The following is a 24,335-nucleotide window of genomic DNA, read 5'->3' on the forward strand; positions in this document are numbered from 1 at the left end:
TGTTTTGTGGCTAATCCGAGCCACGTCTGCAGTCGTAATTCTTCATTATAGCTGACGAAGCGGCTTGGATTGAAACAAGTCAATATGTTATCTGGTAATCTCTGATCTCAGCAGCCCTTCAGCAAGGATGCTACGTACAGACAGGCAGAAGGAGGGAATCAATCTCTGTCATCATGAGAATGCCATAGAAGCAAGGGTGTAGGACGGTGAAAGCCACATCAAAGGCTAAACCCAAGGAAAGTTAGCCATTTGCTCACCAAGGTACGTTTATAAACAGCATGGTATACAAGGGCCTAAATCAAGCTCACTGCTGCAGCTGTGCGCTTGGTATCGGCTTTAACAGCCAGCAAAGGGCTTTTATGGAGCTCCCAAAGTGCTCCCCCCACCCCGACACCCACAGTGGTTCCTGGACCCTTCCTTTCCTCTGACTGTGGGAAACTGCTCATACAATGAGAGCAGGAGGAACTCGGGGTACATTCGTTCCCTCCTACGACCCCGGAAGTGAGTTGTATTACATCACTTCCAGGGTCACAGCTGTCATTCCTTGGCTAGTGTAGCCAAGGATGCAGGATGCAGCTATTCAAGCACGATCTGTGCTTGAATAGCTTACTTGGAAGACAGGCGAGACATAGGGGGCGCACTTTGGGGGCTCCATAAAAGCTCCATAAAATCCCTAAAGGGTAGCACGTTGCTGTGCATGGCGGAAAAACACCTAGCCTAACAAATTAATTTTTTCTTTAAGTTTCTTGCTATCACAAGGGGGCAAATGGGTTCCCGATGTGAAAACGTGGGCAGGTGACAGATACTCAATAAAGAGACATTGGGGATTTATTAGAACCCCTATGTCTCTCCTGATCTCCAAGGAAGCTATTCAAGCACAGATCATGCTTGAATAGCTGCATCCTTGGCTTCACTAGCCAAGGAATGACAGCTGTGACCCTGGAAGTCATGTAATACAACTCACTTCCGGGGTCATAGGAGGGAACGAATGCACCCCGAGTTCCTCGTGCTCTCACTGTATGAGCATTCGTTCCCTCCTACGACTAACGACCCCGGAAGTGAATTGTATTACATCACTTCCAGGGTCACAGCGGCCATTCCTTGGCTTGTGAAGCCAAGGATGCAGCTATTCAAGCACGATCTGTGCTTGAATATCTTCCTTGGAGGGCAGGAGAGACATAGGGGGCGCACTTTGGGAGCTCCATTAAAGCCCTAAAGGGTAGCATGTTTCTGGGCATGGCAGAAAAACACGTGAAGTGTGCACCTAGCCTGACAAATGAATTTTTGTTTCTTTAACTTTATTGCTATCACAAGGGGGCAAATGGGTTCCCAATGTGAAAACGTGGGCAGGTGACAGGTACTCAATAAAGAGACATTGGGGATTTATTAGACCCCCTATGTCTCTCCTGCCCTCCAAGGAAGCTATTCAAGCACAGATCATGCTTGAATAGCTGCATCCTTGGCTACATTAGCCAAGGAATGACAGCTGTGACCCTGGAAGTGATGTAATACAATGCACTTCCGGGGTCATTAGTCGTAGGAGGGAACGAATGTACCCTGAGTTTCTCCCGCTCTCACTGTATGAGCATTCGTTCCCTCCTACGGCTAACGACACCCACAGTGGTTCCTGGACCCTTCCTTTCCTGGGGGGATCCCCAGACTGTGGGAAACTGCTCATACAGTGAGAGCAGGAGGAACTTGGAGTGCATTTGTTCCCTCCTATAACCCCGGAAGTGAATTGTATTACATCACTTCCAGGGTCACAGCTGTCATTCCTTGGCTAGTGTAGCCAAGGATGCAGCTATTCAAGCACGATCTGTGCTTGAATAGCTACCTTGGAGGGCAGGAGAGACACAGGGGGTCTAATAAATCCCCAATGTTTCTTTATTGAGTACCTGTCACCTGCTCACGTTTTCACATCGGGAACCCATTTGCCCCCTTTGTGATAGCAATAAAGTTAAAGAAAAAATTCATTTGTCAGGCTAGGTGCACACTTCTCGTGTTTTTCCGACATGCAGAGAAACGTGCTACCCTTTAGAACTTTTATGGAGCTCCCAAAGTGTGCCCCCCCCGACATCCACAGTGGTTCATGGACCCTTCCTTTCCTCGGGGGATCCCCAGACTGTGGGAAACTGCTCATACAGTGAGAGCAGGAGGAACTCGGGGTACATTCATTCCCTCCTATGACCCCAGAAGTGAATTGTATTACATCACTTCCAGGGTCACAGCTGTCATTCCTTGGCTAGTGTAGCCAAGGATGCAGCTATTCAGGCACGATCTGTGCTTCAATAGCTTCCTTGGAGGGCAGGAGAGACATAGGGGGTCTAATAAATCCCCAATAGCTGCATCCTTGGCTACACTAGCCAAGGAATGACAGCTGTGACCCCGGAAGTGATGTAATACAATTCACTTCTGGGGTCGTTAGTCGTAGGAGGGAACGAATGTACCCCGAGTTCTTCCTGCTCTCACTGTATGAGCATTCGTTCCCTCCTACGACTAATGACCCCGGAAGTGCATTGTATTACATCACTTCCAGGGTCACAGCTGTCATTCCTTGGCTAGTGTAGCCAAGGATGCAGCTATTCAAGCACGATCTGTGCTTGAACAGCTTCCTTGGAGGGCAGGAGAGACACAGTGTTTTTTCGACATGCACTGAAACGTGCTACCCTTTAGCAGATGCATGGCGATGCCGTGAAGAATTAACCTACTAATGTGCATTTTTGGATGCGCCAAAAACGCATAGTGCAGCAACATCATGTAGTTCGATTCCATTTTGCAAAAGGGTCAGGGACTTTTTTTTTTTTTTGCATTTTTATCACACGCAGGGAAGCCCATTAAAAGGAACGGTCTGCCCTGCAAGCGACGCATGGAAATATGCGCACGCTCCTTTGCGCCCGCATGTTGTGAGTGGATCCTTGGTCATGGTTCAGCCTGCGCCTCTTTATACTTCAGCACTTTTAATCGGTGGCTAGGCTGGCATATTGTTCTCTGTTCCACAATAAATGTCACTGAGCAAACGCTGGAATGCTAATTTGTACCTCAGAAGCAATGATGCAGTTCCTAAAATTGGTATTTTTCACTTCGCTGAAATAATTAAAAACAAAAAAAAAGAAAAAAGAAAAGAAAAAAAGGTCTGCACACCAATAACGCACACCTCCTAAACGAGAACTCATACGAAAAACAAAGAAAAAGGCGCAAAACCTCAGCAGCAAAGCAACATAAATACAGAAGGATTTTGAACACACACATATCAGCTGATACAATATACAAATCCCGAAGAAGTCCAATCCAGAAGGATGAAGAAGACCCCGGTCACACTGGGTGCGACTTGGCATGCGATTCGCCATGCCATGCGACATGAAAATCGCATGGCAAGTCGCACCCTATTTTCCGCAATTACAGCGGTCATATCGAAGCGATTCCGACTTGGTCGGAGCCGCACCGGTTTCTAAAAGTAGAGCATGCACTACTTCAGGTGCGACTTGCATAGAGCCTAGGTTCACATCTGTGCGGGTGGTGCCACTGTGGATCTGCACGAAAATCCGTGCAGCCGCACCACCGGCACAGAGAATTGCGGACCCGCCGGCGGGTGCTGTTAGTTCTAATGGCGCGCGGCCGCACTGGAAAACACAACCGTACTGGGAACCTCGACTGCGTTTTCCAAAGTAGTGCCAGGACTTCTTCCCTGCGTGTCACGGGGCGCAGGAGTCCATTCAAATGAATGGGCTCTCCTGCCTGTGCAAAACCCAGCCCGCAGGGCCGCATAGGTGTGAACCCGGGGGAGACACCTGTGTCTGGCGAGCCGCACCTCGAGTCGGAACACCATCCGATTTTAAAATCGTGCGACTTCACTGGAAGTCGGTAATACGCAGACTGCTACACCGGGACGTCTACCCCCATGACGGACTTGATGTGCCTTTTATCTACCGTCATCTTGTAAGTGTTTTAACTTTTCTGTAATAAAAAAAAAGTATTACATCTACGCTTAGAGGCGCCTTGTCTTTTAACTAACTCATACTATTAGCTCATTTAATATACCCACATGGAAGGAAAATATATTTTAAGTATATTTAAAAAATATTCTTCCCCAATATATTGACATATATAAGAAATACTACAATTTTGGCCATATTCAATATATATACATACACACACACACACATATATACACATACTGTATGTTGAACTGCGTTTTTTATATATTACAAAATACATGGAAAATATTTTTTAAAATACTTTATCTTTAAAAATAAATGTAATCTACATTTTTGGAATGCACTTACAAATATATGAAAAAGTGACTTTTTAATATGTTAACAAATAGCTGAATAATATACCAAAATATATATATTTTTAATAGATTTTGTAATATATAAAAAATGCATTTCAACATACAGTCTATCTATCTATATATACACACACTATATATATATATATATATATATATATATATATATATAAATAATTATACAGGATTTATGGCGCCAACAGTTTGCTCAGCGCTTTACAATGTAATGAGAGACAATACGGTAACAAAAAAATTCAATACGAGAGGGATAGGAGGGCCCTGATCCTTGTGTATATATATATATATATATATATATATAAATGCACACATACATACACATATATATAAATATACATATATATATACACATATATAAATATACATATATATATATATACACATATACATATATATATTTATATATACACACACATATAATATATATATATATATATATAAATATATTGAATACGGACAAAATTTTTGTATTTCGAATACAGTTGTGCTCAAAAGTTTGCCTACCCCGGCACAAATTGTGAAATTTTGCCATTGATATTGAAAATCTGACTGATCATGCCGAAAAATGCTCTTTTATTGAAGGATGATGACATGGGCAGACTGACCATTTGGAAATTCAGGCACTGCCCGAGGGCCCGGGGTCAGTAGGGGGCCCCATGAGATGCCCCTGGTACCTTTTTCATAGGCTTTTTTGAGTTTGGGCAAGGACACAGGGGCCCCATGATCTCCTATTGCCCCGGGGCCCCATGAGTTGTCAGTCCGCCCCTGGATGATGATCATATGAAGCCATTTATAATCGAATAGTTGTTTGGCTCCTTTTTAAATCACAATGATAACAGAAATCACCTGAATGGATCAGAGGTTTCCCTCCCCTGGAATGTTCGGCCTTGGTACAGACACACAAGGTGACACACACGGGTTACAATGCCAGTCCATCTGTGGCTTTTTAAATTGCAATTAGTGGAAAGTTCGGGGATCTCTTGATACCGAGCCAAGGTCAGGTAGACCAAGAAAGATTGCAGCCACAACTGCCAGAAGAATTGTTCGGGATACAAAGAAAACCCCACAGGTGACCTCAGGAGAAATCCAGGCTGCTCTGGAAATAGATGGTGTGGTTGTTTTTAAGGAGTACAATACGGTGATACTTGAACAAAAATGAGCTGTTTGGTGGAGGTGCCAGAAAGAAGCTTTTACTGCACCAATGCCACAAAAAAGCCCGGCTACAATATGCCTGACAACACCTTGACATGCCTAACCGGGCCTTCTTGTGTCACTGATGCAGTAAAGACTTCTTTCTGGCAACTCCACCATGCAGCTAATTTTTGTTCAAGTGTCATCATATTGTGCTCCTTCAATACAACCACACCATCTTTTTCCAGAGCAGCCTGGATTTTTCTTGTGGTTACCTGTGGGGGGTTTCCCTTTGTATCCCAAACAATTCTTCTGTCAGTTATGGCTGAAATCTTTCTTGGTCTACCTGACCTTGGCTTGGTATCAAGAGATCCCCAAACTTTCTACTTCTTAATAGGTGATGTAACAGTACTGATTGGCATATTAGGCTTTGGACATCTTTTAATGTCCTTTTCCATCTTTATAAAGTTCCATTGCCTTGTTACGCAGGACTGTTGACAGTTCTTTTCTGCTCCCCATGGCTCAGTATCTAGCCTAGTCAGTGCTTCCATGTAAGAGCTAACAAACTCATTGACTATTTATACACTGACACTGATTGCAATTTAAAAAGCCACAGATGTGGGACATTAACCTCTAATTGGCATTGTAACCCGTGTGTGTCACCTTGTGTGTCTGTACCAAGGCCGAACATCAAAGGGGGTGGAGACTTCTGATCAGGGGGTGGAGACTTCTGATCTGGGGGCGGAGACTTCTGATCCGGGGGGCGGAGACTTCTGATCCGGGGGGCGGAGACTTCTGATCCGGGGGGCGGAGACTTCTGATCCGGGGGGCGGAGACTTCTGATCCGGGGGGCGGAGACTTCTGATCCGGGGGGGTGGAGACTTCTGATCCGGGGGGGGGGGCGGAGACTTCTGATTCGGGCCATTTGGGTGATTTCTGTTATCATTAGGATTTAAAAAGGAGCCAAACAACTATTTGATAATAAATGGCCTCATATGATCATCATCCAGGGGCGGACTGACAACTCATGGGGCCCCCGGGAATAGGGGATCATGGGGCCCCTGTGTTCTTGCCCAAACTCAAAAAAGCCTATGAAAAAGGTACCAGGGGCATCTCATGGGGCCCCCTACTGTCCCCGGGCCCTTGGGCAGTGCCCGAGTTTCCAAATGGTCAGTCTGCCCCTGTCATCATCCTTCAATAAAAGAGCATTATTCGGCATGGTCATATTTTCAATATCAATACTGCACTGCACTCATGTAATCACGGGCAGAACAAATCACAAACTGCTAGAGCCAAGCAGCCTCAGCAAAGCCCTGATTATCCCCCATTCACTGTCATTCCAGACAGCCGATTATTTAAGGGCTCCTTCGCATGTGTGGCAGCCCTTGCCACCCCCTATGAAAAGTGATCTGCGATGGATCACTTTTCAAAGCGGTTTGACAGGAGGTAAGGATATGATATATTTCTTCCTCATCACCTGATTTAACCCTGTAAATGCCAAGCCACAATTGCATGCGCTGTGCGCGGGTGCGAGGAAGTTAATGGTGTTTCCTCCCTACGCTTCCATGGGTCATGCGCAGTGGCAGTAACGCCTGCTGAATGTTACATGTCGTTTAATATTTGTCACAGCCGTGAAGCACAGCATTGCAGCCCTGGCAAGTGTACAGCTCTGTACACAAACCATGGCTCAACCACATACTTTTACCACCCCTCTCATGTGAATGAACCCTTAAGGCAGCCTTTCTCAGCAGTTATATCCCAGAAGAACCCTTTAAATCAGTGGTCTCCAACTTATGGCCCTCTGAATAGTTCCCCAAGGGCCAGAAAAAGGTATGCAGAGGGCCAGAAGTTGGAGACCACTGATTTAAAGGGTTCTTCTGGGATATAACTGCTGAGAAAGGCCGCCTTAAGGGTTCATTCACATGAGGCAGGGTGGTAAAAGTATGTGGTTGAGCCACGGTTTGACCACCCATCTGGAAAATGACATGCAGCCGCTCAGAGTGTACAGTATGCATACCTTTTTCTGGCCCTTGGGGAACTATTCAGAGCTGTACACTCTGAGCGGCTGCATGTCACTGTCCAGGTGGGTCACTGTACTGCTGTTCCTAAACATTAAATGAATGAACATATCCCTGACATCCCTTTAGATGTATATCCTTGCTGGCCACTGGGTGCTGCAGGCTTTAGCTGTGCTATCTGCTGATCAGTTGCTGGAATCAAGCAACTGATCAGTAAATTTCCCAACTAACGTCTGCAGGGAGAAGCAAGCATATCCAAAGGGAAGCCAGGGATGTCATTGGCCTGCCCCTTACATCTATTCATTTTCTGTACCATCATTCATTTTTGCTCTTTGCCATGTGTGAACCTGATCTTTAGGACTGAATGTATGAAAGAACATATCGTTGGCATCCCTTTTAGATGTGTATCCCTTCTGGCCACTGGGTGCTGCAGGCTTTAACTGTGCATTTTGCTGATCAGTTGCTGGAACCAAGCGACTGATCAGTAGATTAGCCAACTAAGGTCTGCAGCATCCTGTGGCCACAGGGGAGGAGCATGCACATCTAAAGGGATGCCAGGAATGTGTTTCATAAAAAGCTTGAAGCAGGAAGCTGTGATGTTTCCTCCCAAAAAAAACGCTCTAACCATGGAGCAAAGACCAGCAGAAAGACCCAGCGATGAAAAGAGGTATTTACATTAAAAATGGTAATTGCATATTGATTGGAGGGGGAGGAGAGGGAAAAAGGGGAGGAGTTATATACATAAATTATACTTCAGCTTTAAAATGTAAATATATCTGTTTAAATGTACACTTCAGTGGAAGGTCAGGCCTCAAAGTACCTACCAAAGAAAAACTTCACCGCTCAGGGCTTTCGTTCCATCCAGGCCTTTGAGACCCTGTAAGTCTCCAGTGTCACTGCCCCGCCTCCTGATTGTTCTTTGAAGTAATGGGGTGACCGGAGGGGGGGGGTGGGCATTTTCTGTTCCCATTGGCCATGTTCCGGGCTTCTCTAAACCCTGAAGCATGGTAAAGTGGCCCTTTGTTTAGAAAGTCTAGAGGCCCCTGCTCTAAACTGATGACCTGTAGAAGCTTTTAAAGCGGCACCTATAGAAAATATAGGACAGTGAAGTTTGCTGCATGTGTTTTAACCAGTTCCCAGTGTACTGGCCCATTGCCGGTACCATGTGGCCACTGTGACCAATCACAGCAGGTCACATGACAATTGTAAACAATGGATGGCTTCCTTTTATGCCATCCATTAGTATACAATTGTGTCGCTAGCTGTGATTGGTCACAGTGATCACATGGTACAGACTGGGCCAATCACAGCCCCGTATTGAAGTGGTTAAAGCCTTGACATGTTGGATATCTATTTACTCGGTGCAACCTCCTCTTTTTTACTTTACAAACGAAACGGGTAGTTTATTGCATTTTTGTGCCCTAAAATTAACTTGAGTGTATTTTTTTACTGTCATTTTGCATTTCATACACTGATGGGCTAATATCATACGACATAAAAAAATTGGCAGTACTGCTCTTTTATTCTCCAGAGCGTCTGCTTTCGGATAAAATACATCAATTCCGGGGGTTTTATGTGATCTTCAGGCCTAAAATTCTTATTTTTTTTTTTTTAAACGTGTGCAAAAAAAAAAAAAATTGCAAAATTGGCCGTGGCAGCAAAAGGGTTAAATCCTGAGCGGTGTACTTTATTGGTTGATCCGTCACTTTCTGGTATGGCCAGTGTCCAGCGAAGGGAGACGGGTCTGGATTAGTATGCCGTGATCGACGTGACCCGACCAGAAATGAATTAACCTCGGATCAATTATTGTCTATATATCCTGTACACTGCTCACCCACCGCAACCTGGAGGGGGCTGCCGGGGGATTCAGGAAGAGATGGTAGAAATTCTCATTCAGGATATATTGGTGTGTACACGATGGGACTTTTTTTTTTTTTTTTTTAAACATGCTTTATGTAAAAAAAAAAAAAAAAAAAAAAAAATCTGGAACTCTTCTACAACAGAGAATTCCCCAAGTTCTGTCTTTTTCAACCATTTGTACTCTTGAAATAATTTTTACTTCCTGACCCAACATGGAAAAAAATATATAAATAAAAAGAATCATTAATTTTAAAAAAATGTATAGAAAAATGAATCATTAATTAAAAAAATAAAATGAATCATTAATTTAAAAAAAAATTAATAATAAAATGAATCATTAATTTAAAAAATAAAATAAAAAAAATAAAATGAATTAAAAAAACATAAAATTAATCATTAATTAAAAATAAATTAAAAATAAATAAAAATAATTTAATATATATATATATATATATATATATAAAATCCCCCCCCCCCCTCTAGCCATCTGAGCATTGCTGTCATTTTAGCAATTTGTATTCAGCTGTTTCAGGCTCCTTATCCCTCTTCAGTGCAAGTTCTGGCTGTATGGGTTCTGTGGTGCAGAGTGGGGGTATTGAATTAAAATTTGTGAACGTCTGATCAGTAAAATTGTCTTCCAAACGAGGTCCAAATCTTGTGTTTGTACAAGGCTCAGATGTTTATCATCACAAGACCCCCCCCCCCTCCCCTTTACATCATAGTGTCCCCCCTTTATATCATTTCCCTCAGTCCCCACTTTACAAAACATTCCCCCCTTTACATCAGTGTCCCTAGTCCCTCCCTTCTCATACATCACAGTCCCCCCTTTACATCAGTGTCCTCAGTCCCTCCCTTCTCATACATCACAGTCCCCCCTTTACATCAGTGTCCTCAGTCCCTCCCTTCTCATACATCACAGTCCCCCCTTTACATCAGTGTCCCTAGTCCCTCCCTTCTCATACATCACAGTCCCCCCTTTACATCAGTGTCCTCAGTCCCTCCCTTCTCATACATCACAGTCCCCCCTTTACATCAGTGTCCTCAGTCCCTCCCTTCTCATACATCACAGTCCCCCCTTTACATCAGTGTCCCTAGTCCTTCCCTTCTCATACATCACAGTCCCCCACTTTACATCAGTGTCCTCAGTCCCTCCCTTCTCATACATCACAGTCCCACCTTTACATCAGTGTCCTCATCTGTTTCTCTCTCCCAGTTGACAGCTCCATTCTTTTTTCAGGCATCATCCCGGGTCACCATCTACTTCCTGGAATGAGATGCTGACTCGCAGATAACTTAGTCATGTAAGCCCCGGAACGTGTTCACAAATGTCTGACGCAGATCAGCCCCTGATGCAGCCTCTCGCCTTGTGACTTGCTAAAAAGTTATAATGTTACAGTCTGATCACTGGGGGAGGGGAGACTGAGGAAATGCTTTCTCCTTCCTGAAGCAGACTGATGACATCATCTCAGGCTAGGCAAAGTCACTGGAGAGGGGAGGAATATCATTGCCCTCAGTCCCCCCTTCACATCAGTGTACTCAGTCCCTCCCTCCATACATCTCAGTCCCCCCTTTACATCAGTGTCCTCAGTCCCTCCCTCCATACATCTCAGTCCCCCCTTTACATCACTATCCCCACTTTACATCAGTGTCCTCAGTCCCCCATTCAGATCACTATCCCCACTTTACATCAGTGTCCTCAGTCCCCCATTCAGATCACAGTCCCCCCTTTACATCAGTGTCCTCAGTCCCCTTCCTCCCATACATGACAGTCCCCCCTTTATATTAGTGTCCTCAGTCTCTCTTCACTCCCCCCTTACATCACAGTGTCCCCCTTTATATCACCCCCTTTTTACATCAGTGTCCTCAGTCCCCCCCATACATCAAAATCCCCCTTTTTACATCAGTGTCCAAAGTCCCCCCTTTAAATTAGTGTCCACAGTCCCTCATCACCTCACAGTTCCCCCTCCTCCCAATCACAGTCTACATCACTGGTCCCTTGAGAGGTTGCTCGGGGCACCTTGAGCTGTGGCTAACTGACCTCATATTTGATAGTGCTGCATAGTTCCAACTATGGCCAACACCACTTGGTAGACTCAAGCAGTACATTTTTCTCACTGGCCCAATCATGTGATATCAGCTAGGGTGTCCCTAGACCTGAAGATTATTTAAAGATGGGGTCTCCAAACTTTCTAAACGAAGGGCAAGTTTACTGTTCTTCAGACGGGGCCGGGCAAACCGACTGGCTAGGTGTTCAGTAAAATTGTTGAAAAAATTATTATTGAAAATATAATAATTGTGCCCCATCACTGGTGTCAGTGGAAGGAATACTTCCCTGTCATTGGGAATCAGTGGAGGGAATCGTGTCCCATCATTGGTGTCAGTGGAGGGAATAGTTCCCTGTCGTTGGGAGTCAGTAGAGGGAATTGTGCCCCATCATTGGTGTCAGTAGAAGAAATAGTTCCCGATAGTTGGGAGTCAGTGGAGGGAACTGGAACTGTGCCCCATCATTGGTGTCAGTGGAAGGAATAGTTCCCTGTAGTTGGGAGTCAGTGGATGGAATATTGCCCCATTGTAACAGAACCTGACCACAGACACAAGATATATACACAGGGTGGGGCAATCCACACCCAGCAACAAGAGACATCAGCAGACAGTCCCATCAGGGGGAAGGGCTGCCAGAAACACCCCCCACCAAGCCAATACACAAACACATACATCCCATAATAGTTTGCTCACAAGCAAGACAGGCAATAGAACAATGGGATCCAATCACATGGCATTAAACAATGAACAACCCCCCACCCCACCAATACATGTCCACACAATATCATGACATATCAACCTGCACCCCTAACAAGCACAGGGTGACTTACACATAAGTGGGATATGGGGAGCTGAGACAGGGGTCTCCCCACCTCTCTAAAGTGAGCGGTGTTCCATGGGCCCCCCAACCAAAGTGACTCCCATCACACCCATCATTGGTGACAGTGGAAGGAATAGTTCCTGTCGTTGGGAGTCAGTGGAGGGAATAGTGCCCCATCATTGGTGTCAGTGGAAGGAATAGTTCCTGTCGTTGGGAGTCAGTGGAGGGAATAGTGCCCCATCATTGGTGTCAGTGGAAGGAATAGTTCCCTGTCATCGGGAGTCAGTGGAGGGAATTGTGCTCCATCATTGGTGTCAGTGGAAGGAATAGTTCCCTGTCATTGGGAGTCAGTGGAGGGAATTGTGCTCCATCATTGGTGTCAGTGGAAGGAATAGTTCCCTGTTGTTGGGAGTCAGTGGAGGGAATTGTGCCCCATCATTGGTGTCAGTAGAAGAAATAGTTCCCGGTAGTTGGGAGTCAGTGGAGGAAACTGTGCCCCATCACTGGTGTCAGTGGAAGGAATAGTTCCCTGTCGTTGGGAGTCAGTGGATGGAATATTGCCCCATTGTAACAGAACCTGACCACAGATACAAGATATATACACAGGGCGGGGCAATCCACACCCAGCAACAAGAGACATCAGCAGACAGTCCCATCAGGGGGAAGGGCTGCCAGAAACACCCCCCACCAAGCCAATACACAAACACATACATCCCATAATAGTTTGCTCACAAGCAAGACAGGCAATAGAACAATGGGATCCAATCACATGGCATTAAACAATGAACAACCCCCCACTCCACCAATACATGTCCACACAATATCATGACATATCAACCTGCACCCCTAACAAGCACAGGGTGACTTACACATAAGTGGGATATGGGGAGCTGAGACAGGGGTCTCCCCACCTCTCTAAAGTGAGCGGTGTTCCATGGGCCCCCCAACCAAAGTGACTCCCATCACACCCATCATTGGTGACAGTGGAAGGAATAGTTCCTGTCGTTGGGAGTCAGTGGAGGGAATAGTGCCCCATCATTGGTGTCAGTGGAAGGAATAGTTCCTGTCGTTGGGAGTCAGTGGAGGGAATAGTGCCCCATCATTGGTGTCAGTGGAAGGAATAGTTCCCTGTCATCGGGAGTCAGTGGAGGGAATTGTGCTCCATCATTGGTGTCAGTGGAAGGAATAGTTCCCTGTCATTGGGAGTCAGTGGAGGGAATTGTGCTCCATCATTGGTGTCAGTGGAAGGAATAGTTCCCTGTTGTTGGGAGTCAGTGGAGGGAATTGTGCCCCATCATTGGTGTCAGTAGAAGAAATAGTTCCCGGTAGTTGGGAGTCAGTGGAGGAAACTGTGCCCCATCACTGGTGTCAGTGGAAGGAATAGTTCCCTGTCGTTGGGAGTCAGTGGATGGAATATTGCCCCATTGTAACGGAACCTGACCACAGATACAAGATATATACACAGGGCGGGGCAATCCACACCCAGCAACAAGAGACATCAGCAGACAGTCCCATCAGGGGGAAGGGCTGCCGGAAACACCCCCCACCAAGCCAATACACAAACACATACATCCCATAATAGTTTGCTCACAAGCAAGACAGGCAATAGAACAATGGGATCCAATCACATGGCATTAAACAATGAACAACCCCCCACCCCACCAATACATGTCCACACAATATCATGACATATCAACCTGCACCCCTAACAAGCACAGGGTGACTTACACATAAGAGGGATATGGGGAGCTGAGATAGGGGTCTCCCCACCTCTCTAAAGTGAGCTGTGTTCCATGGGCCCCCCAACCAAAGTGACTCCCATCACACCCATCATTGGTGACAGTGGAAGGAATAGTTCCTGTCGTTGGGAGTCAGTGGAGGGAATAGTGCCCCATCATTGGTGTCAGTGGAAGGAATAGTTCCTGTCGTTGGGAGTCAGTGGAGGGAATAGTGCCCCATCATTGGTGTCAGTGGAAGGAATAGTTCCTGTCGTTTGGAGTCAGTGGAGGGAATAGTGCCCCATCATTGGTGTCAGTGGAAGGAATAGTTTCCTGTCATTGGGAGTCAGTGGAGGGAATCATGCCGTACTGTTGGTATCAGCAGGAGGAATAGTTTTCCATCATTTAGATCAGTGGAAAGAATAATTTTCCATCATTGGGTGTCAGTGAGAGGAATTATGCCTCGTTGTTGTCAGTGGAAATAATGATGCCCCATCGTTGATGTCAGTAGGATGAATAGTGCCCCATCATTGGTGTCAGTGGAAGGAATAGTTCCCTGTTATTGGGAGTCAGTGGAGGGAATCATGCCCTACTGTTGGTATCAGCGGGAAGAATAATTTTCCATCATTGGGTGTCAGTGAGAGGAATTATGCCTCATTGTTGGTGTCAGTGGAAGGAATGGTGCCCCATCGTTGATGTCAGTCAGAGGAATAGTTCCCTGTCATTGGGAGTCAGTGGAAGGAATCATGCCCTACTGTTGGTATCAGCGGGAGGAATAGTTTTCCATCAGTTAGATCAGTGGGAAGAATAATTTTCCATCATTGGCTGTCAGTGAGAGGAATTATGCCTCGTTGTTGGTGTCAGTGGAAGCAATGGTGCCCCATCGTTGATGTCAGTCAGAGGAATAGTGCCCTGTGGCCCAGATAAATGCAAGCGAAAGGCCGCATCCGGCCCGCGGGCCACAGTTTGGAGACCATTGGTTTACATGATGGAGTCATCTCTTAGCCAGCATCTCAATCCTAGGAATAGATGGCGACCCTGGATGATGCCTGAACAAAGGTGGCGCCATCCTTCTGGAGAAAAAAAAAAAGCAGATGAAGGCGTTGTCAGGGGGAATACTGCGGGAAAAATTACCAGGAGGTGTTACATTGAAACAATACGGATCATGCTGAGCTCGGACTGCAACTTTGCAGCAAAGTCACAAGGTGAGATGCTGCTGCAGGGGCTGGCCTGTGTCAGATCACACGACGACACTGTTACATTGCCATGTGTATGGTGACCCTTACAGATATTTATTATTGAGTAACAATGTCCCTTTAACAGGTTTTTTTTCTTTGTAAGCCTAAAATAAACCTCAGCGTACAGCGGCCAAGTCTTTGCTCGGGGCGATAAATCCTGCCGCGACCTACAACGAAGGTTTGCCAAGTTCCCTGAACCCCGGCAAAAGCCTGGCCAGCAATCCAGCCAGCATGGAGCTCCTCCGAAAGATCCTCAGCATATTGAGGACATGACCGCACAGATTTCACAGCAGATGCCAGCGGCTTGCGTGGCTCGCTGCGATCCGTTATGCTGTCAGGAAAGACCAACCTGGGAATTTACCCCATAAAGCCGGCGCTGACAAACGACGGGCTCCAAACCAAGCTATTTTTGGTGGATCAACAATAAAAAGCGATTTGCGTTCCTTTGAAAGTCATTGAAGTCGGTGTAATTAGTCCAAAACTGGAGGGTATAGAGAAAAGGGATTTGGGCGGAGCTTAGGGGGTGGTGATGCCCCCCCTCACCCCATTAATCCAAAGAACAGTCGGGGCGGTGACAATGAAGACTTACAGGGTCTCAAAGCCCTGAGCGGGGAAGCATTTCAGTAGGTACTTTGAGGCCTGACCTTCCACTGAAGTGTACATTTACATTTTAAAGCTGAAGTATAATTTATGTATATAACTCCTCCCCTTTTTCCCTCTCCTCCCCCTCCAATCAATATGCAATTACCATTTTTCATGCAAATACCTCTTTTCATCGCTGGGTCTTTCTCCTGGTCTTTGCTCCATGGTAAGAGCGTTTTTGTTGGGAAGAAACATCACAGGTTCCTGCTTCAAGCTTTATATGAAACACGTGCCTGGAATCCCTTTAGATGTGCATGCTCCTCCCTGCTGGCCACAGGATGCTGCAGACCTTAGTTGGCTAATGTAACAGAACCGGACCCCGACTGCACTTGGGTACTTCCGATATAATACTCCTTCCCCGTCCGAACACCGACCACAGACACCACAGCAGACCATACAAGACTAGACAACGCCATTTTTGAAGTAAACCAGGAAATAGACTACTTTATTTTAACACAGATACAAGATATATACATTCAAGGGAACAACCCCCCCCCCCCTCCCTGCATAATGACACAGGGCTGGGCAATCTACATTTAGTAACAAGAGACACACCAGCAGACAGTCCCCGCAGGAGGGAGGGCTGCTGGAAACACCCACAACAAGCCAATACACAAACACATACATCCCATAATAGTTTGCTCCCAAGCAAGACACACAATAGAACAATGGGATGCAACCACATGGCATTAAACAATCAACAACCCCCCCAACCCCAATATTAGGACAGATCACCCTGTACCTCTAACAGGCACAGGGTGACTTATACATAATAGGGATATGGGGAGCTGAGACTGGGGTCTCCCCACATCTCCAAAGTGAGCTGTGTTCCACGGTCCCCCACCCAAAGTGACTCCCGTCACAGCTAATCTACTAATCAGTCGCTTGGTTGCAGCAACTGATACGCAAAATGCACAGCTAAAGCCTGCAGCACCCAGTGGCCAGCAGGGATACACATCTAAAGGGATGCCAATGATATGTTCTTTCATATATTCAGTCCTAAAGATCAGGCTCATACATGGCAAAGAGCAAAAATGAATAATGGCACAGAAAGTGAATAGCTGTAAGGGGCAGGCCAATGACATCCCTGGCTTCCCTTTGGATATACATGCTTCTCCATGCAGACGTTAGTTGGGCAATCTACTGATCAGTTGCTTAATTCCAGCAATTGATCAGCAGATAGCACAGCTAAAGCCTGCAGCACCCAGTGGCCAGCAGGGATATACATCTAAAAGGATGTCAGGGATATGTTCGTTCATATAATGTTCAGGAACAGCAGTACAGTGACTGGCCCCAGCCCTAAAGATCAGGCTCACACATGATGAAGAGCGAAAAGGAATGATGGCACAGAAAGTGAGTGGCTGCAAGACGCGAGACGATGATGTCCCAAGGTGAGCAGAGCTGCTGAGTAACTGCTAGGAGGGGGAACTGTGCTGCTGAGTAACTGCTAGGAGGGGGAACTGTGCTACTGAGTCTCTGCTAGGAGGGGGAACTGTGCTGCTGAGTCTCTGCTAGGAGGGGGAACTGTGCTACTGAGTCTCTGCTAGGAGGGGGAACTGTGCTGCTGAGTCTCTGCTAGGAGGGGGAACTGTACTGCTGAGTCTCTGCTAGGAGGGGGAACTGTACTGCTGAGTCTCTGCTAGGAGGGGGAACTGTGCTGCTGAGTCTCTGCTAGGAGGGGGAACTGTACTGCTGAGTCTCTGCTAGGAGGGGGAACTGTGCTGCTGAGTCTTTGCTAGGAGGGGGAACTGTGCTGCTGAGTCTCTGCTAGGAGGGGGGAACTGTGCTGCTGAGTCTCTGCTAGGAGGAGGGAACTGTGCTGCTGAGTCTCTGCTAGGAGGGAGAACTGTGCTGCCGAGTCTCTGCTAGGGGGGGGGACTGTACTGCCGAGTCTCTGCTAGGGGGGGGAACTGTACTGCTGAGTCTCTGCTAGGAGGGGGAACTGTACTGCTGAGTCTCTGCTAGGAGGGGGAACTGTGCTGCTGAGTCTCTGTTAGGAGGGGGAAATGTGCTGCTGAATCTCTGCTAGGAAGGGGAACTGTGCTGCTGAGGCTCTGCTAGGAGGATGGAACTGTGCTGCTGAGTCTCTGCTAGGAGGGGGGGAACTGTGCTGCTGAGTCTCTGCTAGGAGGGGAACTGTGCTGCTGAGTCTCTGCTAAGAGGGGAACTGTGCTGCTGAGTCTCTGCTAGGAGGATGGAACTGTGCTGCTGAGTCTCTGCTCGAGGGGGAACTGTGCTTCTGAGTCTCTTCTGGGGGGGAAACTGTGCTGCTGAGTCTCTGCTAGGAGGAGGGAACTGTACTGCTGAGTCTCTGCTAGGAGGGGGAACTATACTGCTGAGTCTCTGTTAGGAGGGGGAACTGTGCTGCTGAGTCTCTGCTAGGAGGGGGAACTGTGCTCCTGAGTCTCTTCTAGGAGGGGGAACTGTGCTGCTGAGTCTCTGTTAGGAGGGGGAACTTTGCTCCTGAGTCTCTGCTAGGAGGGGGAACTTTGCTCCTGAGTCTCTGCTAGGAGGGGGAAATGTGCTGCTGAGTCTCTTTTAGGAGGGGGAACTGTGCTGCTGAATCTCTGCTAGGAGGGGGAACTGTGCTGCTGAGTCTCTTCTAGGAGGGGGAAATGTACTGCTGAGTCTCTGCTAGGAGGGGGAGATGTACTGCTGAGTCTCTGCTAGGATGGAGAACTGTGCTGCTGAGTCTCTGCTAGGAGGGGAACTGTGCTGCTGAGTAACTGCTGGGAGGGGGAACTGCGCTGCTAAGTCTCTGCTAGGAGGAGGGAACTGTGCTGCGGAGTCTCTGCTAGGAGGGGAACTGTGCTGCTGAGTCTCTTCTAGGAGGGGGAACTGTGCTGCTGAGTCTCTTCTAGGAGGGGGAAATGTACTGCTGAGTCTCTGCTAGGAGGGGGAACTGTGCTGCTGAGTCTCTGCTAGGAGGGGGAACTGTGCTACTGAGTCTCTGCAAGGAGGGGGAACTGTGCTGCGGAGTCTCTGCTAGGAGGGGGAACTGTGCTGCGGAGTCTCTTTTAGGAGGGGGAATTGTGCTGCTGAGTTTTTTCCAGGAGGGGGAACTGTGCTGCTGAGTCTCTGCTAGGAGAGGAACTGTGCTGCTGAGTCTCTCTTAGAAGGAGGAACTGTGCTGCTGAGTCTCTGCTAGGAGGGGGAACTGTGCTGCTGCATCTCTGCTAGGAGGGGGAACTGTGATGCTGAGTCTCTGCTAGGAGGGGGAACTGTGCTGTTGAGTCTCTGCTTGGCGAAGGAAGCTGAGCCTCCAAATATCTGTTTGGCAAGGGGAGCTGAATCTCTGCGTCTCTGTGGGGAGTGGGGAGCTGAGCTGCTAAAGTTTCTGCTTGGAGGAGGAGCTGAGCTGCCGAGTCTCTGCTGGGAGTGGGGTGAGCTACTGAGTCTCTGCTGGGAGTGGGGTGGGGTGAGCTGCTGAGTCTCTGCTGGGAGTGGGGTGGAGTGAGCTGCTGAGTCTCTGCTGGGAGTGGGGTGGAGTGAGCTGCTGAGTCTCTGCTGGGAGTGGGGTGTGGTGAGCTGCTGAGTCTCTGCTGGGAGTGGGGTGTGGTGAGCTGCTGAGTCTCTGCTGGGAGTGGGGTGGGGTGAGCTGCTGAGTCTCCGCTGGAAGTGGGGTGGGGTGAGCTGCTGAGTCTCTGCTGGGAGTGGGGAGCAGAGCTGCTGAGTCTCTGCTGGGAGTGGGGAGCAGAGCTGCTGAGTCTCTGCTGGGAGTGGGGAGCAGAGCTGCTGAGTCTCTGCTGGGAGTGGGGAGCAGAGCTGCTGAGTCTCTGCTGGGAGTGGGGAGCAGAGCTGCCGAGTCATTGCTAGGACATTTAAAATACCTGAAGGTGGCTTTAATTAATAATTAGAGCATTTAAACAATTACTTATTACAGGGTCACTTTAAAAGAAGGTTCAAAGTATATTTTTAAGTCATTCGGTTGTTTTTCGGTTTCCTGCTCTGCTGCCCCGATAGCTAAACTGCAAATTTAAGCAGAAGTACAGCAAGCGTCGGGAGCCACTGGGGACCTTGCAGGGACCTTCATCTTGCTTTCAGACAGATGGAGATGTTGCGGAGATCCAAACTTTATCAGCAATCTCTTCACTCTTAAAATTCTAGATATGTGTGACAAAGATGAGTGTTCCGGTTTTGGGGTTTTCTAAGGATATGCTGTAGGAGGGAGCCGGGCGCGGACTGACAGGCTGCGATGATAAACCAGATCGGCTGGAGGAATATTTGTTCAGGAGACGGGCGAGGGAGAAATAGACGATGAGCAGATATGATCTCCGGAATGATGGAGAGAGAAGGACGGCCTGTACCAGGCACTGCAATGCGGAGGCAGCCAGTGGGATGAGGACAATATGCTTCCTCCCCGCCGGCGCAGCAGACGATCGCTGCTCGCTGGGTGTGACAGACAGTGCGGTATTTAACGCAGAGCCCCCCCATAGTGTCACATACAGGATGAGTATACCACAGACACGGCCAGATTGATGAAACAGACACGCCGGTTTGTGCTCCTGATGCGGAGGTGGCAGGTAGACATGGAGATTGATGCTGTGCAGAGGAGACGTGTCATTAAAGAGGAGTATAGGAAGCGCCGGGAGGCAGGTGGGATGCAGAGAGGCATAAGTAGAGGAGATACAAATTTAAAGGAGAACTCTACAAAATCCTTTATATTGTTTTAAACAGAAGAAGATGTCTAAGAACAATATTCAAAGATCTCGGGGAAGCCCTGGTAAGAATCGTCCATCGGGAGTCATTGGTAATATGGCCCTCACATCGGCGGTGGTAAATTTGAAGAATGCCGCCTTTGCCAGAATGATACCCCTGCAGTCATGCCGCTGGCTCTGCCGAGTGGTGTGGAGCCTGGAACGTTGCAGGGACCATCAAATGGGAGCTCAATTAGCTACAGCTCAAGGAACTCCTAGCCAACCCTTGAGGGACCCTAGGGTTCCACAAAACCTTGGGTGAGAATGGCTGATCCAGGGGCGGACTGACCATTTGGAAACTCGGGCATTGCCCGAGGGCCCGGGGTCAGTAGGGGGCCCCATGAGATGCCCCTTGTACCTTTTTCATAGGCTTTTTTGAGTTTGGGCAAGGACACAGGGGCCCCATGATCCCCTATTGCCCGGGGGCCCCATGAGTTGTCAGTCCGCCCCTGGGCTGATCTATAGAGTAAGCACGCCACATCCACAAAATGCCTTTGCATTTAAGTTGAATTCAACATATTTCAGATTGTTCTGGAGCTGCACACCATTTCTCCAGGGTACAAATTTACTTTATAGTTCAGCACAATCATAGACACTTCATAAGGAATCTTCTTGTAACATGTTTCACCCCCTACTGGGGCTTAACAGGATCAGCTTTATAAAAATCAACTTTATTGTTCAGCACTAGCACAGACATTCCACATAGGGTCCTCCCGCTAACGCATTTCGTCCCCTACTGGGGCTTAACATATACAGTATAGAAGCACTATAATACAAAACACCAAAGACATTCAGGTCCAGCCAAGGTTTATTGCAATGACAGCACACTTCTCACCCCACACATTATGTTAAAGCATCTATGTGATTCTAGTGTTTGGGTGTACATACACTATGTTGCCAAAAGTATTGGGCCCGCCCTCCCAATCATGTGATTCAGGTGTTCCAATCCCCTCCATGGCCACAGGTGTATACAATCAAGCTCCTAGGCATGCAGACTGCTTCTATTAACATTGGTGAAAGAATGGGTCGCTCTCAGGAGCTCAGTGACTCCAAGCGTGGTCCCGTGATAGGTGGCCACCTGGGCAATAAGTCCATCCGTGACATTTTCTGGCTACTAAATATTCCACGCTCAACTGTTAGTGGGATTATAAAAAAGTGGAAGCAACTGGGAACAGCAACTCAGCCACCAAGTGGTAGGCCACGTCACATGACAGAGCGGGGTCAGCACATGCTGAAGCGCACAGTGCGCAGAAGTCGCCAACTGTCTGCAGAGTCAATAGCTAAAGACCTCCAAACTTGGTGTGGCCTTCAGATGAGCCCAACAACAGTGTGTAGAGAGCTTCATGGAATGGGTTTCCATGGCCAAGCAGCTGCATCCAAGCCTTCCATCACCAAGTGCAATGCAAAGTGTCGGATGCTGTGGTGTAAAGCACGCCGCTACTGTACTCTAGAGCACGGGAGACGTGTTCTCTGGAGTGACCAATCACGCTTCTCTGATGGATGTGTCTGGATTTGGCGGTTGCCAGGAGAACGGTACTTGCCTGACTGCATTGTGCCAAGTGTAAAGTTTGGTGGAGGGGGGGATTATGGTGTGGGGGTGTTTTCAGGGGTTGGGCTTGGCCCCCTAGTTCCAGTGAAGGGAACTCTTAAGGCATCAGCATACCAAGACATTTTGGACAATTTCATGCTCCCAACTTTGTGGGATGGCCCCTTCCTGTTCCAACATGACTGCGCACCAGTGCACAAAGGAAGGTCCATAAAGACATGGAGGAGCCAGTTTGGGGTGGAGGAACTTGACTGGCCTGCACAGAGTCCTGACCTCAACCCCATAGAACACCTTTGGAATGAATTAGAGCGGAGACTGCGAGCCAGGCCTCCTCCCCCGACATCAGTGCCTGACCTGACAAATATGCTTCTGGAAGAATGGTCCAACCTTCCCATAGACACCCTCCTAAACCTTGTGGACGGCCTTCCCAGAAGAGTTGAAGCTGTTATAGCTGCAAAGGGCGGGGCCAACTCAATATTGAACCCTACGGACTAAGACTGGGAGGGGCCATTAAAGGTCATGTGTGTGGAAAGGGCGGGGCCAACTCAATATTGAACCCTACGGACTAAGACTGGGAGGCCATTAAAGTTCATTTGGGTGTAAAGTCATTCGTCCCAATACTTTTGGCAATATAGTGGATCTTTACAATCTACCTAATTTAGTGCTAAGATCACCTTTACAAAAAGTATGTAAAGGTGAACACATGTAAGTCTCTCATATTCCAAGATATGAAATCATAGGGGAAAATGGATGTTGAATGTGGTGTCTTGTTTTATGCCTTCTCTGGAATGTCTTTGAACTCCTGTGAAGGGCTTGGTTTACGCTTTTACGATATCCCAGATTGCACAGCTACCAGACAGGGGGGCACCTAGCTGTTGAGGTTTTATAGCCAGGACGCCCTCCCAATGGGTTTCGATGCCTTTTTGAACTCTGCATCAAACAGACCACATGTCACTCAACAGAGAGGGAGGGGGGATGATTGGAGGAGGAAGCCTGATTTGGGAGTGAGAGATGGTACAACATGGAAAATTCTTAACAAGATGGAGGACCGCGTCCATCTTTGTGTGCACGATTGCTACATGGCCCACTAATGTATAAGAATGCCTCCAAATCCTGATTAAGGGGCCCTATAAGGATGATTACCTTAACTGACCTAATGCTATAGGAATGTCATTGTAAACTGACCATATGGCCACGCCCACTAATTTCATTGCAGGGAATACGTTATCTTCTTAGATTGCACACCCCTTGAGGGTTAGGGACCTTAGATTGCACACCCCTTGAGGGTTAGGGACCTTAGATTGCACACCCCTTGAGGGTTAGGGACCTTAGATTGTACACCCCTTGAGGGTTAGGGACCTTAGATTGTACACCCCTTGAGGGTTAGGGTCCTTAGATTGTACACCTCTTGAGGGTTAGGGACCTTAGATTGTACACCCCTTGAGGGTTAGGGTCCTTAGATTGTACACCTCTTGAGGGTTAGGGACTGATGTGAATGTACAATATATATGTAAAATGCTGCGTAAATTGATGGCGCTATATAAGTACCTGAAATAAATAATAATAAATAAATAAACATCACCCAGAATTTTTACCTGCTTTGACATCGGTTGGTTTCTCCACAAGGAAAACCGTTTGCTTCCAGTGGGTTTTGGTGCACGTCGGCCCCGTGGAAAAGGCGACCTGCAGACACAGAGCGGTATTTGTAATATCATGGTACATTACTTTATTACACGATGACATACACGCACATTAAATGCTTATAACAACAGGGAAAGAGCAGCTCATTCCCACATAGCCCGGGGCACCGAATTAAATGCAGCCTTTCCCGTAATTAATTTGGACCGGCGTCTGAATGTACTTACTGGCGTATGACAATCCTTCTCGAAGAACACGTCAAAATAGCCGGCCAGAGCCTACGAGAGACATGAAGGGTAATCAGTCAACGCGAGTTACTGCAGACGACAGCAGAACAATGTATGGAATAACATCATCGATATACGCATTAACATATTCTATTACTGAAGCAAACGCTATAAAATCACAGCAGGCTCAGAAAAAACTGCAACCCCTTGGAAAAAAAAAATGACTATTTATGGAGTACTCATTGACTATAAGGCACTCGTGGAAGAGTTTAAAAAATTAGGAGCTCTGCGTGGCCACTCCTACCGCAGGAGATTTCTTCGTTCTATTTAATGGAAGGTTTATGGTCAATGAGCATGATGGATTGGGGGGGAGACGAGGCAGACGAGAAACATTAGAGGAAAGAGCCTGGTAGGGAGGCTTCACTACTGAAGTCTTCAAAATGCATAAGAA

The 24,335-nt window shown here is 47.4% G+C and overlaps 1 long non-coding RNA gene across 1 annotated transcript in view; it reads right to left on the bottom strand.

Moving 5' to 3' along the window:
• The window catches only part of LOC149427664 (uncharacterized), a 37,400-nt gene extending 13,361 nt beyond the window's left edge, over positions 1 to 24,039 (bottom strand). The window contains exons 1-2 of the long non-coding RNA XR_016311236.1: positions 23,885 to 24,039; positions 23,615 to 23,702 (exon numbers count right to left, since the gene is read on the bottom strand). This is a non-coding gene — a long non-coding RNA (uncharacterized LOC149427664). The remainder of the gene's footprint in view (positions 1 to 23,614; positions 23,703 to 23,884) is intronic.
• Between the last annotated feature and the right edge of the window lie 296 nt (positions 24,040 to 24,335).

The sequence above is a fragment of the Staurois parvus genome, unplaced genomic scaffold, assembly GCF_062004578.1.
Source record: "Staurois parvus isolate SC_StPar_1 unplaced genomic scaffold, SC_StPar_1.0 ptg003595l, whole genome shotgun sequence".
Taxonomy (NCBI): Eukaryota; Metazoa; Chordata; class Amphibia; order Anura; family Ranidae; genus Staurois; species Staurois parvus.